Here is a 17,546-nt window from a genome sequence, read left to right on the forward strand (position 1 = left end):
GTTTTTGTTATATGAACCACTCAGTTGAAGGCTTCCTTAGGTGTTATCTCCCCAACACCCGGGCCCAAGTGCAACCCTAGTATGTGCCTGGCCATAGGAGTAGTTGTTTTGGCCTTCTATAAATTGCTACCCTCTCCATTTGCTCTAGGAACCGGATTTGAGCCGGATTTTAACCTTCCAAACATTCTAAAAACCCTAAAACACTCTATCAATTCCCTCTAAAATCCCCTAAAAATAATTATCAAATCCAAAATCCTTTTCAATCCTCTCAATCTCTAGTGTTTTTGGTCTTTCTCCTGCTCTAATTCCTCTTTAATTCTTGCAATTCCATTATTCATTCATTGATTGAAGCTGTGATTCCATGATTAATGATTGAAATTACTTATTGGATTACTTCTTGATTGTAATTGCGGGTAGAATTTCTCATGGTGATTCCATAATCTCCATGAAAATCAAAGAAACCCAACAACAAATGGGATTGGAGTGTTAATCCCTTTGATTACTTACATGGATTTTTTGACATTGAATGTTAAATGATGGATTTTTATGAGGTTTGCCATGGTTCACATGTTGGATGTCGTAATTTCTTGTTTATAGTTAATACCCAATTTCCCCTTTATTTGATTTTGAGATTATATGCTTTGATTGGTAAAAATCCCATGTTATTTTTATTTTTATTTTCAAGTTTTGGTTGAGATTTAAAATGATTACGCATGCTTGTTTGGCTAATATGTACAAATATTCATTACTTCTTTTGTACGTAAATCCATATGCTTAGATTGATGACATGACATACTTAGGCTCCGTTTGGATAGAGCTTATTGCTGAAAATTGAAAACTGAAAACTGAAAACACTGTACCAAAATAATTTTTAAATGTGTGAATAGTGCCGTGGGTCCCATTTTTAATTTAAAAAAATCTGAAAAGTGAAGTTTGTGGGTCCCGTGAACAGTACACGGGACCCACAAATTTGCTGAAAGTCAACAAAATCGGCTACTGTTCATGCACAGTAGCATGAACAGTATCCGCTTCTCCTATGAAACGCGTGAAGTAGAAGGAAAAAAAAAAAAAAAAAACGCTGAACGCAGACGCCCCTTTTTTCATCTGTATCCAAACTCAGCCTTAGTATCCGTTTCGATAGTGCTGAAAGAACTACTCGTCTGCATTTTTTTCTTTTTTGTAGAGAAGCGCGTTTCAGCAAAAAGCAATGCTTTTCAGTGGATCTCGTGCACTGTTTACGGGACTCACAAACCTCTTTTTTCAACAAAACTTTCATTAAAAATGGGTCTCACAACACTATTCACACATTTAAAAATTATTTTGTTACAGTGTTTTCAGTTTTCACCAAAATAAGTGGTATCAAAACACACCCTTAAAGTGATTTTCCTTTGATTATGTCACTTGTTTGGTTGGATTTTAGTTGATCATTGCTTGGCTAGGTGTGTACACACACACACACACAAGACTACCAAATGGGTAGCAAGAGCAAGACTGTCACCAACTTTTCCACCAGCAATGGAAACCTCAAGCTTCAGAACTTCCCAATCCGGTTTCCTTCACTCAAAAGTTGAACTTTTTAAATCCATTTGAACAACTGTTTGTGAAAACAAACTATTCAGACCAGGAAAATCAGTTTATTCAAATAATATAGACCACCAATACATGTAAACTTGTAATTGTCCACCAATCTTACAAAGATAATACTGGACGGTGAAGGTAAACACAGCAGCCATGAAAGTGAGACCATTTCTCCTTTGGGAATTTTTTTTCCAATTAACCTTAAATATAAAATAATTTTGTTAGCTGTCACGTTTCAAAACAATCAGGAAAACTAGTATCTCGAGTGTTTAAAACTAGAGTTTCAAGATAAAACTCGAGTTTCAAGATAAAACTCGAGTTTCTAAGTCTCGATTTGTAAGTTGTAGCCTCTGACGTGGAAAACAATCCACGTGGAACTTGAGTTTTTATGACTCGAGTTCCACCATTTTATTTCCCTTCTTCTTCCTCACGACTATTAGCGTCGATTCGTTCTTCCTCGTTGCTGAAGACCAGATCGTCCACCCAATCGCTGAAGATCAGATTGTCCACCAGTGTTCTTCTCCAACTAGATCGCCCACCCAGCATCTCTTCGTTCTTCTTCGGTGCTGCAGATCTCCAACCAGATCATCTTCCTCTTCCTCTGTTCTTCTTCAGGTTTGTTCTTCTTTAAGTCTTATAAACTGAGTCTTCAGATTTAGCCAGTTTGATCGAGTCTCAAAAACTCGGTTTTGCTTTTAAGAAATCGAGTCTTATAAACTCGAGATCTATGTGGCTAAATTGCTCCACCTCAGCAGTAGAACTCGAGTTTAAAATCCTCGATTTTCGTCATAGATCTCGAGTTTTAAAAACTCGAGATGCTAGTTTCCAGATTTCTTTCAAACGTGTGTTAACTTATTATATTTTTTCCCCTCACTGTGCTAGCCTACAAAATCCCTCTCTCCTTTGGACAGTACTTATAATAGTAGACAGTTTTTGTATCTTCAGATTTGTTCACATTACTTAAGAGCTGGTAAGAACAAAACTAAATAAATTATTTCATTTTTCTCACTTTTTAAAAAACATCATCTCATTTTTATCAAATGCTTGCTCTATATTTCTTCATTAATAGCAACACAAAGTATTTGTTAAGGTTTTTAGATCCTCTTGGTTAATTTTACAACAAAATTAATCAACTTCAAATAATTAACCAGTTATGAATCCAAATTAATTTGAAGTTAATTGTCACAAATTAAATATATCACCAATAAAGCAATAAAACTGTAAATCTAGTGGAAATAACATAAGACAGCAATATTGTAACCCAAGAAAACTTGTGAAACTTTGGTTTCACAGGAAAATTTTTGGAGAAGATTTAACTTAAACAATTGTCAAGGTAACATATTCATTAATAGAATTGAAATTTGTATAATACATTTAACCCTAAATCAATAATCTATTTATTTTGAGAGAATTAAAGGCTGAAACAATTTCTTATAAGAGCCATTCAATTAAAACTAAGTAAATTATTATTGTGGGGGAGATGGGCCTAGGAGTACATATTTATATGCATATTGGGCCTGAGGCCCAGGCTAAGGACATTAAGCAGTCTGAGGATGGTTAAACATCTTACTAAGGGTCTGTGTAAGTTGATAGAGAAGCAAAGTCTGATTGTGATCATCTGAGAAGCTGGTCCGAAGAGCAATATCTCCTCGAATCAGCTAGGCAGAGGTCGGAATGAATTATCTGCCATTAAGAGGCAACGTCCCATGAGACTCTATTAATAAGGATGTGCAACACAAGGGTATAGGACAAAGGAAAACCATGAAATATCTAAAGAAAAAGTTGTTGCTACCGTATTTAATGCTCTACAGCTAACTCTCTGACCGCATTAATGAGGAAGTGATATCTGAATAGTAGTGTTCAGCCTTATAGCTATCTTTAAAAGTTTCAGGAAGGCACTGATGGGACAAGTATCCTGACTGGCAATCTGATCCATACGTAGAGGATAAAGAGAGGAGAAAGGAAAGTATAAAAGGAAGAGAAAAGCCCCGAGAGAAGGGGGGAATCGGAGTGAAAGAGAGAAAACATTGTAGACTGAATATTTTTGTAATTTGTCTTTAAGAAGGAAAGAAATATAAGAACCAGCTCCTCAGTTTGAGTCTGATAACAATTTTTCATCATACAAACTAGTCCATCAATATTATTTTGTGATCTGGGGCCACTACCGTTATCAACTAAGCTCATAAGGAACTAGATTTTGAATCCACTCTCTACCAATTTATTGTATTGGGCTCTTTGAAACTATACCCTTCCTATTATTGGGCTTAGGCATGAATTCTGGCCTTACAATTATCTTTTGCAATTTATTGGAGAGGCAAAGGAAAACTTTTGCAATTAACGTTTTAGTCAATCTGAAATTTGACATTCATGGATAACACGAATATCAATTTAATAAACAAAGTAGTTCCCAACCCCACACATTATACCTAAACCCAATCCAATTCTAAAATGAACAAAAGCAAAGAACGAACTTAATACTTTTCCAAAAACTATATAATTGAAATTGGCTTTCACATTTTATATATATATATATATATAATATAGTTAAATAATAAACTAAAAGCATATTATCAAGGAAGTTTTACTCATTTTTGATAGACGCCTTGCCTCTAATAGCTAAGCATTTCTTTTTCTTTTTTTTCATTTTTTTCTTTTTTAATTCCAAAAATGCCTTGAGTAATATTAAATTGTTGCTTGTAAGTTTTCTTAATTTTTCGGTAAGAAACTTTATTCTCCTTTCGATCCTACCAAATAAATGTTCATATTTATACATATAAATTTAAATAAAAAATGTTTATATATATACACACATTAGTCGCTAACCCGTGCAATGCACAGGAAAGTTCAAAAAAAGAAATATATATGATGCATCCTAAATTATTATTTTTTTTTAAAGAAAATTCAAAAGCAGTAGAACTTTATTGATAATAATCCAAGTGTATAATAGAGAGAGGAGAAAAGATGGCTTTCCCTCAACCCAAGCTGAGGGTTCCTTTAACTTCTTAGCATTATTAGTCTTATTAGCCAACACGTACGCTACCTTATTACACAGTCTAGAAACTGTCCTATATGATATATGTCTTGCGTACTACAACATGAATCTGTTCTAACACATCAGAAATCTTCTTCAAGCATGGTTCCAACAACACAATTGATGCCATAAACTGTGAGTTGGCAATCTGCAATCAAATCGCTAATCCACAGTTTATGACAAGTGTAATGCTCCCAACAAAGCATGGTAGCCCTACACAATGGGTTTCTTTGGCATGGAATTAATTTAGTATGGAATGTAATAGGAGAACCACGACTATCTCTAAAAATAATGACCAAACCTATATAACTGAAGACCGAGGGATACATAACTTGTTAGCTTTGAACAAGTAACCATCTTGAAGGGTACAATCATCTAGGATTGGTCATGAGGCATTACTTAGGCTAATGTAGAGTTCCCCAAAATCTGGGCATGACTCATAGTCATCCTTGAGTCATTCAAACCCAGTAACCTTAACACTCATGTCTGACAGCAAAGATACCCTTCAACTTAGCGTATCAGCAGCCTTATTCTCAACTCCCACCCTATGTTTCACCACAAAGGAGTAGCGTTGCAGAAATTCAACCCAACTACCATGCCTAAAATTCAGCTTCTTTGAGAATGGAGATAGCGCAAAGTTCATGATCAGAGTAGATAACGAATTCTAAAGACAACAGGTAATAGCACCAATGCCAAAGAGCACAAATAATGGCATAAAATTCTTTGTCATATGTGGAGTACTTTTGCTTAGCATCATTCAATTTCTCACTAAAATAAGCAATCGGGTGGCGCTCTTGACTAAGTACTCCCCCCTATGCCAATACCTGAGGCATCACATTCTAATTCAAAAGGCTTGGTAAAATCAAGGAGACACATTACAGGTGCCTCAGTCATCTTTTGTTTTACTTCATTGAAAGCCTTAGCAGTAGCTTTTGTCCAAATAAACTCCCCTTATTTCATGTAGTTAGTGATGGGGAACATAATGGCACTAAACCCTTTGATGAATTGGCGATAAAAGGAAACGAACCCATGAAAGCTTCGAATTTCATGGATATTTTTGGCTCGGGCCAATCCACAATCCCTTGAACCTTTTGGGGGTCGGTAGAAACTCCCTCTGATGATACTATGAAACCCAAGAAAATGACTTTATTAGTAAAGAAAGAGCACTTCTTGAGGTTGCCATATAAACTCTCCCTCCTAAAGGTAGCACAAACTCGAGTCAGGTGGTCTAACTGTTGCTCCTTAGATTTGCTATAGATGAGGATGTCATCAAAGTACACAACTAAGAATTTCCCCATAAAAGGGCTTGAGCACTTGAGTCATCACTCTCATAAAGGTATTAGGAGCATTGGACTATCTAAAAAGCATGATCAGCCACTCATATAAACCATCTTTCGTCTTAAAGACAGTTTTCCACTCATCACCAAGACGAACCCTAATTTGATGATATCCGCTTTTCAAGTCTATCTTTGAGAAGATTGTTGCCTCAGCCATCATATCCAACATGTCATCCAACCGAGGGATAGGAAAACGATATTTCACAGTGATCTTGTTGATGGCACTACTATCAACACACATCCTTCAAGTTCCATCTTTCTTTGGAGTCAAAAGTGCACGAATAAAACTCTTTCTAAGTAGTTCTTCTACTTGCCTTTGCAACTCAGCATGCTCTGTAGGGTCTCTCTAGGCACAAAATCTATGGCATGTTGTATGACACGCATGGGTTGTAAATGATCCTGGAGTTCCTCAGGGAAAACATCCTTAAATTCCTGGAGCACTAACTTCACTTCTTCAGGTTGCTCCTCACAGGCCTCTCCATGAAGTTCCCTGGCAACTAAGGCAAACAGTATAGATTCTTGAACTAGTATCCTTTCAAATGCCTTTGAGCTTATGATGTTCAAACCTTTCGCCTTTGGTGCTTCTTTCTTCTTGCTCATGTCGATTGGATTTGGTTTCAAAAGATTGAGCACAATTTTCTTACCTTCAAAGACAAATGAGCAAGAATTGGATTGCCCATGAAAGGTGACATCCAAATCATAAAGCCAAGGTCTACCTAAGATAATATGCCCTACATCCATGTGAATTATGTCACACCATATTTCAACCTTGTAGGTGAAGAATTGAAGTGGGACAACACATCTTTCTTTTATGGCTATGGAGGAAGTATCTACCCAAGAAATTTTATATGGGTAAGGGTGTGGGATCAATTTCAAGCGTAGGTGGGAAACAACGTTAGAGGACACCGCATTAATACAACTCCCACCATCTATAATAACCTTGAAAGTTTTGTCCCCACACTTGGTGTAAGTTTGGAAGATGGCACTCCTTCGCCAATCATCAGTTAGCTCTGCTAAAGCACACCTTACCACATTCACTCTAAGGACACCAAAGATGTCCTTGAAATCATCAACCTGAGGAGAGATGGCCCTAATGCATGCGAGGTAGCTAGGATCATTTTCCCATTCTGCTTCAACATTTTGGATTCCTTCAACATTTGGGTCATACACAAGCTCCTCAACTTCTTCTACCTTTTCATCATCCTCTTGAATGACAAGGGTTCTAAAGGGACATCTAGCTGCAATATGTCCAACCTCATTGCATTTGAAACATTGGAGGTGAGAGCCTAATCTTGAAGGCTCATTAACCACACATTTTCCCTTATCCTCTTTTTCTATTGGGGTGCTATTAAGGTTGACCTTAGGAAGGGGTAAGGCAAGTCTATATTTGCTACCAAAAGGTTAAGGATTGGTAGGGACACTCTAGAGCTCAGAACATCACCAAAAGATAGATTTAGATGCTAATTCACAATTCCTAGCAAGGTCATATGATTGGTCTAAGGTAGTGGCTCCTCAAGTGATAATCTCGCCTAGTAGGTTAGCATTTAAACCCTTGAACCTATTAAGTGTGACAACATCTTCCTCAACTATTCAAATTCGCCTCTTGAATTCCTTGAATTTCTCTATATATTCAGCCACAGGAGTAGTGCCTTGCTTTAGGCGACCCCATTCCTTAAGAAGGGAGCTCCTATAAGTTGGAGGAAGATAATTCCTCAAGAGTGCATCCTTCATCTAAAGCCAATCAATAATGGGGGATTCACGTCATTGCCTAAGGGTATCCTCAAGGTCCTCCTAGAAAAGGTCGGCTCTTCCAATTAACTTCATCCTCGCATTTCTCAGCCCAATGGTAATAGTTAAAAAAAATTCTTCATCTTATGTAACCAATCAGTGAAAACCCATGGGTCTAGGCAACCATCAAAGTTCGATGCTTCTATCTTTTCCTTGGACATCCTATCATCATAATCCCTGGGGCCATTGTGATTATAGTGATCATGTTCAAAGTTTGGAGCCCTATTAAAGTAACCGTGGTGATTTTGCCTAAGCATGGTATCTCCTTCATGGTTAATAGTCTCTTTTTGAGATACTTCAACTCGCTCTACCCTTTCCAGGAAAGCATGGACAGTTTTTGTTAGGCTTTCCATGGTTTGCTCTAAGGAGGACTTAGGCTCAAAAGTGGATTGATGTTCAAGGTTTGACATAATGCGACCACTACGTAGATGCATGCACCACTATATTTATGAAATGCAGTTGAGATTCCCAAAAATTCAAGTAACCAATTCTCAATGTAAAATCAAGGACAAGCAAGAGTGCATGTAGAGACTAGATCAATGAATCAAAGAAATAAATTGTAGTCAAGTAGTGATAGTGTTCACAATATTGAGAGATAGCCCAAATAAAATTCAAATTCCAATAAGCTCCACAATTAATAATGAGAATCAGTACTTCAAAGAAATCGGTTTTTTTTTTTTTTTGGAATTTTAGAATGGGTACTAAAAGAAAGCACAAATAATAAAATAGCTAACTTGAGCACAAAATAGGTTGGCCAAAGGAGTATGGTGGGATATGCACATAAAAAATATAAAGATAATATTTTTTTAATGAAACAAAATTGAATCCACCAAAAAAGAGAGTAAGAATTGTACCCTAGTCAGTGGCCTAACTTATTGCACTAGATAGTCATGGGCTTGGCTCCTCAAGTGAGTGGATCTATTTGGACAAAGTGGACCTGTGGATAAACAATTTAAGGGCCCAATACGTGCAATGGGCTGTCACAGCAACAAGACTTTCCTTCTTCTTTTTGTCTTTTTTTTTTTTGCAAAATAATAAAATACATGACTTTGCGATGAACTTTAAAAAAAAAAAAACTAAAGACTTAAAAGAAACTACATAAGCTTAAAGAAACAACAGAATCTCAAAACTAGAAACACTCTCTGTGATGGGCCTTGACTGGTGCTAGGGGTCAACGACTGGTGGCAATGCGAAGACGAGGAAGATAGCGGCAGCTACTTGTCTCGGATCTTGGCATCGGCAGTGGTTCAACAACCTCAGCAGTGGCGTGCGAGGTTGATAATGGGTTTTGGCAACTGGTAGCTGATGGGTCTTGCATGGGTCACCTTTCTTTCTTTTCTTTTCTTTTTGTTTTTTGTTTTTTTTTTTTTTTTTGGGTTTATGGGTCCTGTGATCAAAGGCAGGCACGGATGATGGTCACGGGCTTGGGAGGGGTTGCTGGCTTTTTTGTTGTTTTGGGGATGAAAAATTCATGTGGCCAAAAGGGGTATATACGGACTGCAAGGGCTGGTTTTGGCTTGTTCAAGATCTCATGGGGTAAAAACTTAAAAGGTAATGTCATATTTGGTTGGCTTGCTCTTTGATAGTTTTGTTTTCAAGTGGTTGTCTTCGGTTGTGTTGTATGGACCGGAAGTCTGCTCTAATACCAAAACTAATGTAGGACAACCACACTATTTCAATGGAACAATTAAACAACAATAGAATCAAGAATAAACCTTAGGAGTCAGCACCTAAGGGTTGCTTAGAGTTAGCACCAAGCAAACTGGAGTCGGCTCCAGTGTAAAAGAAACACAATATTTTTATAATTCTAAAAAATTGTCTCACAATAATCAGAAAAAGTGCATAAATAACTAACAATAAAATTTATAAAAAACCCTAATTATTAAATGCTCGGGCTTGTTTAATCTCAAGCCCAATTACTAACAGGCTTCATCCATAAGGCCATATGTTAGGCCATCTTCTTTTTGCTCTTCCTCCCATACATGCGTATAATTGGAGACTTGTATATTGTGTCCGCTCTATAATGGTTATAGGGAATTAAGATGTGAAAGACTAGTTGAAAATATGCACAACCATACCAGATAGTGGATTTGATTAAAAGACATGCAAAATACTTGAGGTCTACCACACATCCAATTTTTATTACAAATCTCAACTACATCTTACACAAATTTCATCTCATGGAATTCAACTAAATTAAAAGCAGCCAAAACACCAAAAATACTACAAAATCCTAGTAAGTATATGCACATGACAGAGAGACTTTCAAAGGATGTTACAAACCCCAAGAAATTGCATGTTGGAGATAGTGAATTTTATTATAAAAAAAGTATGATATAGTTGGAGCATTTTGAACAATGAGTTTCATGATTTTATCTTCTCATATACTTGGTTCAGCCAGAAAAATGTTGCCTTACATGCATAAGAGGGGATGTGGTGTTTACCTTTATTGATAAAGGAACTATGTCAACACTGAATCACCCAGATCTTGAAAGACAATTAACACTCTACTCAATAATAAATTTAACCACCCCCATAAGGAAGCTGTAAACATTCTCAAAGAAAAGCAATGAAGTTCCCCCAACACATTTTAGAAGGAACCAACAAACAACTAAAGATAATAAAGACTGAAAAGCAAAGCCTAACACTATTAACACAATATGAACCATCAACTGCCTGTCCCTTTTACACACACAACACCAACTTACCAAAATTCTTTCTTTTAAACAAGTTGTCACCTAAAATAATTCTTTGAAATGTTTTACTTACAAATAAACAAAGCCACCTTTGCAAAAGCACAGCACACCAAATATTTTTTTCAAGGAAAAGTCCTATGATCCCACAAGAGCCTTACAACACAATGTCGCATAAAAAATTTCATCATTAGTTAGTCACCACCAACCCAAAATTGCCCTCCAATATCCTGCAGCTCGGACCTCTAAAGGGGCTCAAAGAAAATTATGGAATTTACGTCCCAATCTTAACTAATCTACAAGCTATAAAAATACTAAATTACTAATGCATGACCTATAACATAGTACCAAAGTTAATGGTGACATCCTAGTTAATGGTGCATTTGCAACCCAATTCTCAAAACTTGATATCCTAACCCCAACCATTGCTTAAAGAAAAGAGATTTTGCTAAAACTCTTATGTGCACCAACCCTAGGAATGATTTTTGCATATTCAACCATCACATCTTTAAATGCTGGTGATCTATCAAATTATAATTTTTGTGTATTTTGTGATATCAGAATTAGTACTTTTAGTTTGTTTCACACAATCAACTCATTTCAGAAAATAATTTGTCCAAAATCATCCCTTAGGCCTCTTGCACAAGTGAAGAAGCCTGGGAAGACTTGCTAGTGCAAACACAAGGTACAAGCCCCCAATTATACGCATGTATAGGAGGAAGAGCAAAAAGAAGACGGTCCAACCTGTGGCCTTATGGATGGAGCCTATTAGTTATTGGGCTTGAGATTAAGCAAGCCCGAGCATTTAATAATTAGGGTTTCTTTATGCGTTTTATTTTTAGCTATTTAAGCACTTTTTTCTGATTATTGTAAGATAGTTTCAAGAATTATAAAAAACTTGTGTTCTTTTTCTTTTACTGGTGCCGACTCCAATTTTGCTTGGTACTGACTCCTAGGGTTTATTCTCGATTCTATTGTTGTGTATTTGTGCCATTGAAATAGTGTGGTTGTCCTACATCAGTTTTGGTATCAGAACAGACTCTTGGTCCATACAACACAACCGTAGGCAACCATTTGAAAGAAAAACCATCAAAAGAGCAAGCCAACCAAATATGACAATACCTTTCAAGTTTTTGCCCCATGAGATCTTGAACAATCCCAAACCAGCCTCCTGTAATCTGTGTATACCCCATTTTCCCACATGAGTTTTTCATCCCTAAACTAACAGAGAAGCCAGCGGCCCATTCCAAGCCGGTGACCACCATCCATGCCCGCCTCTGATCACAAAACCCACAAGCCACCACATAAAAAAAAAAGGAAAAAAGAAAGAAAGAAAGAGGTGACCCACGCAAGCCCATCAGCTGCTAGCTGTCAAACCCACAAATCAACACTCAGCCACCGCAGACCTATTAGCCACTTGCCACCGACACCATCATCACCCTTGATTGCCACCACTAAGGATGTCGAACCATTGCCGATGCCAAGACCCGAGACAGGCAACCGCCACTCTTCCCTGCTTCGTGTCGCCGCTGTCTTCCCCGCCTTCACGTTGCCACCAGCCGTTGATCCTTAGCGCCAGTTGAAGTCCATCGCAGCGACAACCCTTTTTTTTTTCTTTTTGAGTTTTGTTAGTTGAGTTTTGGATCTGAGTTTATGTTGTCTCTTTAGTTTATCGTGTTTGACACTTTGAATCTTCTATTTTGCTATTTTTCATTAAAAAAAAATTCAAAAGGAAGGAAAAGAAAGAAAGTATTGTTGCTGTGACAGCCCATTGCATGTATTGGGCCCTTTAAATTATTCATCCATAGGTCCACTTTATCCAAATAGACCCACACACTTCAGGAGCCCAGCCCGTGACTATCTAATGCAGTAACTTGGCCACTGACAAGGGTACAATTCTTACTCTCTTTTTGGTGGATTCTATTTTTTCTCGTTAAAAATATTATCTTTATATTTTTTATGTGCATATCCCACCATACTCCATTGGCCTACCCATTTTGTGCTCAAGTTAGCTGTTTTATTATTTGTGCTTTCTTTCAGTACCCCCTCTGAAATTCCAAAAAAATAAAAAAGACATAACCCAATTTCTTTGAATTATCTGATTCTCATTATTAATTGTGAAGCTTATTGGAATCTGAATTTTATTTGGGCTATCCCTCAATATTGTGTATATTTTCACTACTTGACTGCAATTTATTTCTATGATTCTTTAATCTAATCTCTACATGTACTCTTGCTTGACCTTGATTTTATATTGAGAATTGGTTATTTGAGTTTTTGGGAATCTCAATTGCATTCATAAATATATTGTTGCATGCATCTACGTAGCGGTCGCATCATATCAAACCCTGAACATCAATCCACTTCCGAGCCTAGGCCCTTCTTAAAGCAAACGATAATAAACCTAGCTAAAAGTGTCCATTCTTTACTGGATAGGGTAGAGCGAGTTGAAGCATTTCAAAGAGAGACTATTAACCATGAAGGAGATAACATGCTTAGGCCAAATAACTATGGTTACTTTAATAGGGCTCCAAATTTTGAATATGATCACTATAATCACAATGGCCCTAGGGATTATGATGATAGGATGTCCAAGGAAAAGATAGAAGCACCCACCTTTGATGGCTGCCTAGACCCATGGGTTTTCACTAATTGGTTACGTCAAATGGAGAAATTCTTTGACTATTACCATTGGGTTGAGAATAAGAAAGTGAGGTATGCCAAGATGAAGTTAATTGGAAAAGCTGACCTTTTCTGGGAGGACCTTGAGGATACCTTTAGGTGGCGACATAAGCCCCCCATTACTAATTAACTTGAGATGAAGGATGCACTCTCAAGGAATTATCTTCCTCCAACTTATAGGAGCTCCCTCCTTAAGGAATAGGATCTCCTAAAACAAGGCACTGCTCCTGTGGCTAAATATATAGAGAAATTCAAGAGACGAATTCAAATAGTCGAGGAAGAGGTTGTCACACTCAACATGTTCAAGAAAGGTTTAAATGCTAACCTACTAGGTGAGATTATCACCCGAGGAGTCACCACCTTGTGAGAAGCATATGACCTTGCTAGGAATTGTGAATTATCATCCAAATCTATCTTTTGGTGTCGTTCTGAGCTTCGAAGTGTTCCTACCAACCCTCAACCTTTTGGTAGTAAATCTAGATTTGCCTTACCCCCTAGGGTCAACCCCAATAGCACCCCAATAAAAAAACAGGACAAGGGAAAAGGTGTGGTCAATGAGCCTTCAAGATTAGGCTCTCGCCTCCAATGCTTCAAATGCAATGGGGTTGGACATATCGTAGCTAGATGTCCCTCTAGAACCCTTGTCATTCAAGAGGATGATGAAAAGGTAGAAGATGTTGAGGAGCTGGTGTATGATCCAAATGTTGATGAAATCCAAGATATTGAGGCAAAATGGGAAGATGATCCTAGCTAACTCGCGTGCACTAGAGCCATCTCTTCCCGGGTTGATGATTCCAAGGACGTCTTTGGTGATCCTAGAATGAATGTGGTAAGGTGTGTTTTGGCAAAATAGAAGGACACTGATGATTGGAGAGGGAGTGCCATCTTCCAAACTTACCTTAAGTGTAGGGACAAAACTTGCAAAGTTATTATAGATAGTTGGAATTGCATTAATGCAGTATCCTTTAATGTTATTTCCCGCTTAGGCTTGAAATTGATCCCACACCGTAACCCATATAAAGTTTCTTGGGTGGATACTTCCTCCATAGCCATAAAAGAAAGATGTGTTGTCCCACTTCAATTCCTCACCAACAAGGCTGAAATATGGTGTGACATAATTCTCATGGATGTAGGGCATATTATCTTAGGTAGACCTTGGCTTTATTATTTAGATGTCACCCTTCATAGGCGATCCAATTCTTGCTCATTTATGTAAACGAAGGTAAGAAAATTATGCTCAATCCTTTGAAACCCAAGCCAATTGACATGAGCAAGAAGACAAAAGCACCAAAGATGAAAGACCTGAACATCATAAGCCCAAAGGTATTTGAAAAGATAGTAGTTCAAGAATCCGTTGTATTTGTCTTAGTTGCCAGGGAACTTCATGGAAAGACCCGTGATGAGCAACCTGAAGAAGTGAAGTTAGTGCTCTAGGAATTTAAGGATGTTTTCCCTGAGGAACTCCCCGATCATTTACCGCCCATGCGTGACATACAACACGCCATAGACTTTGTGCCCGAAGCGACCCTACCAAACTTGCCTCACTATAGGATGAGCCCTGCAGAGCATGTTGAGTTGCAAAGGCAAGTAGAAGAACAAATTAGAAAGGGTTTTGATCATGAAAGCATGAGTCCTTGTGCAGTCCCGCAGCTCTTAACTCCAAAGAAAGATGGAACTTGGAGGATGTGTGTTAATAGTCGTGCCATCAACAAGATCACTGTGAAATATCGTTTTCCTATCCCGAGGTTGGATGACATATTGGATATGATGGCTGGAGCAACGATCTTCTCCAAGGTAGACTTGAAAAGCGACTATCATCAGATTAGGGTTCGTCATGGTGCCGAATGGAAAACTGCCTTCAAGACGAAAGATGGTTTTTATGAGTGGATGGTCATGCCTTTTGAATTGTCCAATGCTCCTAGTACCTTTATGAGAGTGATGACTCAAGTGCTCAAGCCTTTTATAGGGAAATTCTTGGTTATGTACTTTGATGACATCCTCATCTATAGTAAGTCTAGGGAGCAACACTTAGACCACCTGACTCAAGTTTGTGCTACCCTTAGGAAGGAGAGTTTATATGGCAACCTCAAGAAGTGCTCTTTCTTTACCGATAAATTTGTCTTCCTAGGTTTTATAGTATCCTCCCAGGGAGTTTCTGCCAACCCCCAAAAGGTTCAAGCGATTATAGATTGGCCTGAGCCCAAAAATATCCATGAAATTCAAAAATTTCATGGGCTCGCTTCCTTTTATCGTTGATTCATCAAAGGGTTTAGTACCATTGTGTCCCCCATCACTGACTGCATGAAACAAAGGGAGTTTATTTGGACAAAAACTATTACTAAGGCTTTCAATGAGATAAAACAAAAGATGACTGAGGCACTTGTCATGTGTCTCCCTGATTTTACCAAGCCTTTTGAAGTGGAATGTGATGCCTCAGGTATTGGTATAGAGGGAGTACTTAGTCAAGAGCGCCACCCAATTGCTTATTTTAGTGAGAAATTGAATGATGCTAAGCAAAATTACTCCACATATAACAATGAATTTTATGCCATTATTCAAGCTCTTTGGTATTGGCATCATTACCTGTTGTCTCGAGAATTTGTTATCTACTCTGATCATGAAGCTTTGCACTATCTCCATTCCCAAAAGAAGCTAAATTTTAGGCATGGTAGTTGGGTTGAATTTCTGCAACGCTACTATTTTGTGGTGAAACATAGGGCAGGAGTTGAGAATAAGGTTGCTAATGCACTAAGTCGAAGGGTGTCCTTGCTATCAATCATAAGTGCTAAGGTTATTGGGTTTGAACAACTCAAGGATGACTATAAGTCATGCCCAGATTTTGGGGAGCTCTACACTAGCCTAAGTAATGCCTCACGGCCAATCCTGGATGATTATACCTTTCAAGATGGTTACTTGTTCAAAGCCAACAAGTTATGTATCCCTCTATCTTCAGTGAGAGATTTCCTTGTTTGGGAGATACATGCCCCTCCCTTACAGGTCATTTTGGCCGAGACAAAACAATTAAGAAAGGGGAACGTCAATACTATTAGCCTGGCCTTAAAAGGGGCATTGCCAAGATAGTTGGTTAGTATCGTACATGTCAACTAGCCAAACATCACAAACAAAACACTGGCCTGTACACGCCTCTACCTGTGCCAGATCACTTGTGGCAGGATGTGAGTATGGACTTTGTGTTAGGTTTGCTCCGCACCTTTAGGAAGCATGATTCTATTCTACTAGTTGTTGATCGTTTCTCTAAAATGGCTCATTTCCAGCCATGTTCTAAGACCTCTAATGCTTCCAATATTGCAAAACTCTACTTTGATGAGATTGTCAAACTTTATGGTCTTCCCAACCCCATAGCGTCTGATAGGGATGTTCGCTTCATGAGTTATTTTTGGAAAACCTTGTGATACTTATTAGGCACTGAATTGAAATTTTTCACAGCATTTCATTCTCAAACTAATGATAAAATTGAGGTGGTTAATCGTAGTCTAGGCAACCTCCTTCGGTGTCTAGTGGGTGAAGCCAATCGAAATTGGGATTCAATTCTTCCTATAGCCCAACTTACATATAATAGCTCTATCAATAGGTCTATAGGCGTCAGTCCTTTTGAGGTTATGCATGGATATACACCTAGGAAGCCCTTTAGATCATTTGCCCATGTCCCCACATGTTAGGATTTCTGAATCTACTGAAGCATTTGCACGACATATTCATGATTTGCATAATGAGATTCGCAAAAAAATTCAGGTAAGTAATTCTCAATATAAAATTCATGCTGACACTCATCGGCATCATGCAAAGTTTTAGGTTGGGGATTATGTCATGATTCGGATTTGACCTGAACGGTTCCCCTCTGGGACCGTTAAGTAATTGCAGGCTCGTTGTGTTGTACCATTCAAGGTATTGAAACAAATGGGCCCAAATGCATATGTCATTGACCTTCCTCATGATTATGGTATTAGCTTTTCCTTTAATATTGAGGATCTAGTTGCTTATGAAAGCCCCACAGATATTCCTAATACCCCTTTTGATGAGTCTTTGCTTGATCCTATTAAGGCCCCTATTCCTACTCCTTTACCCTTAAATTTGTCTTGTGCATATAAAGAATCTATTGATGCTATTTTAGATGAACAAATTGTTTCTACCAGGGATGGAGGAGTTCACCGTTTCCTAGTTTGGTGGCAAGGGCGACCAGATTCTAATTGCTCATGGATTACTCGAGATGAGCTACATCAACTGGATCCTGACTTGCTGGAGTACTATCAGAGCTCTTTAGATTTCCACTCGACGGGGTTGAGTTCTTCTCATCGGGGGAGGAGTTCGTACAAGCCCCTAATTATACGCATATATGGGAGGAAGAGCAAAAAGAAGACGGCCCGACCTATGGCCTTATGGATGGAGTCTATTAGTTATTGCGCTTGAGACAGCCCC

The sequence above is a fragment of the Castanea sativa genome, chromosome 5 (genome assembly GCF_040712315.1).
Source record: "Castanea sativa cultivar Marrone di Chiusa Pesio chromosome 5, ASM4071231v1".
In the NCBI taxonomy this organism is placed as follows: domain Eukaryota; kingdom Viridiplantae; phylum Streptophyta; class Magnoliopsida; order Fagales; family Fagaceae; genus Castanea; species Castanea sativa.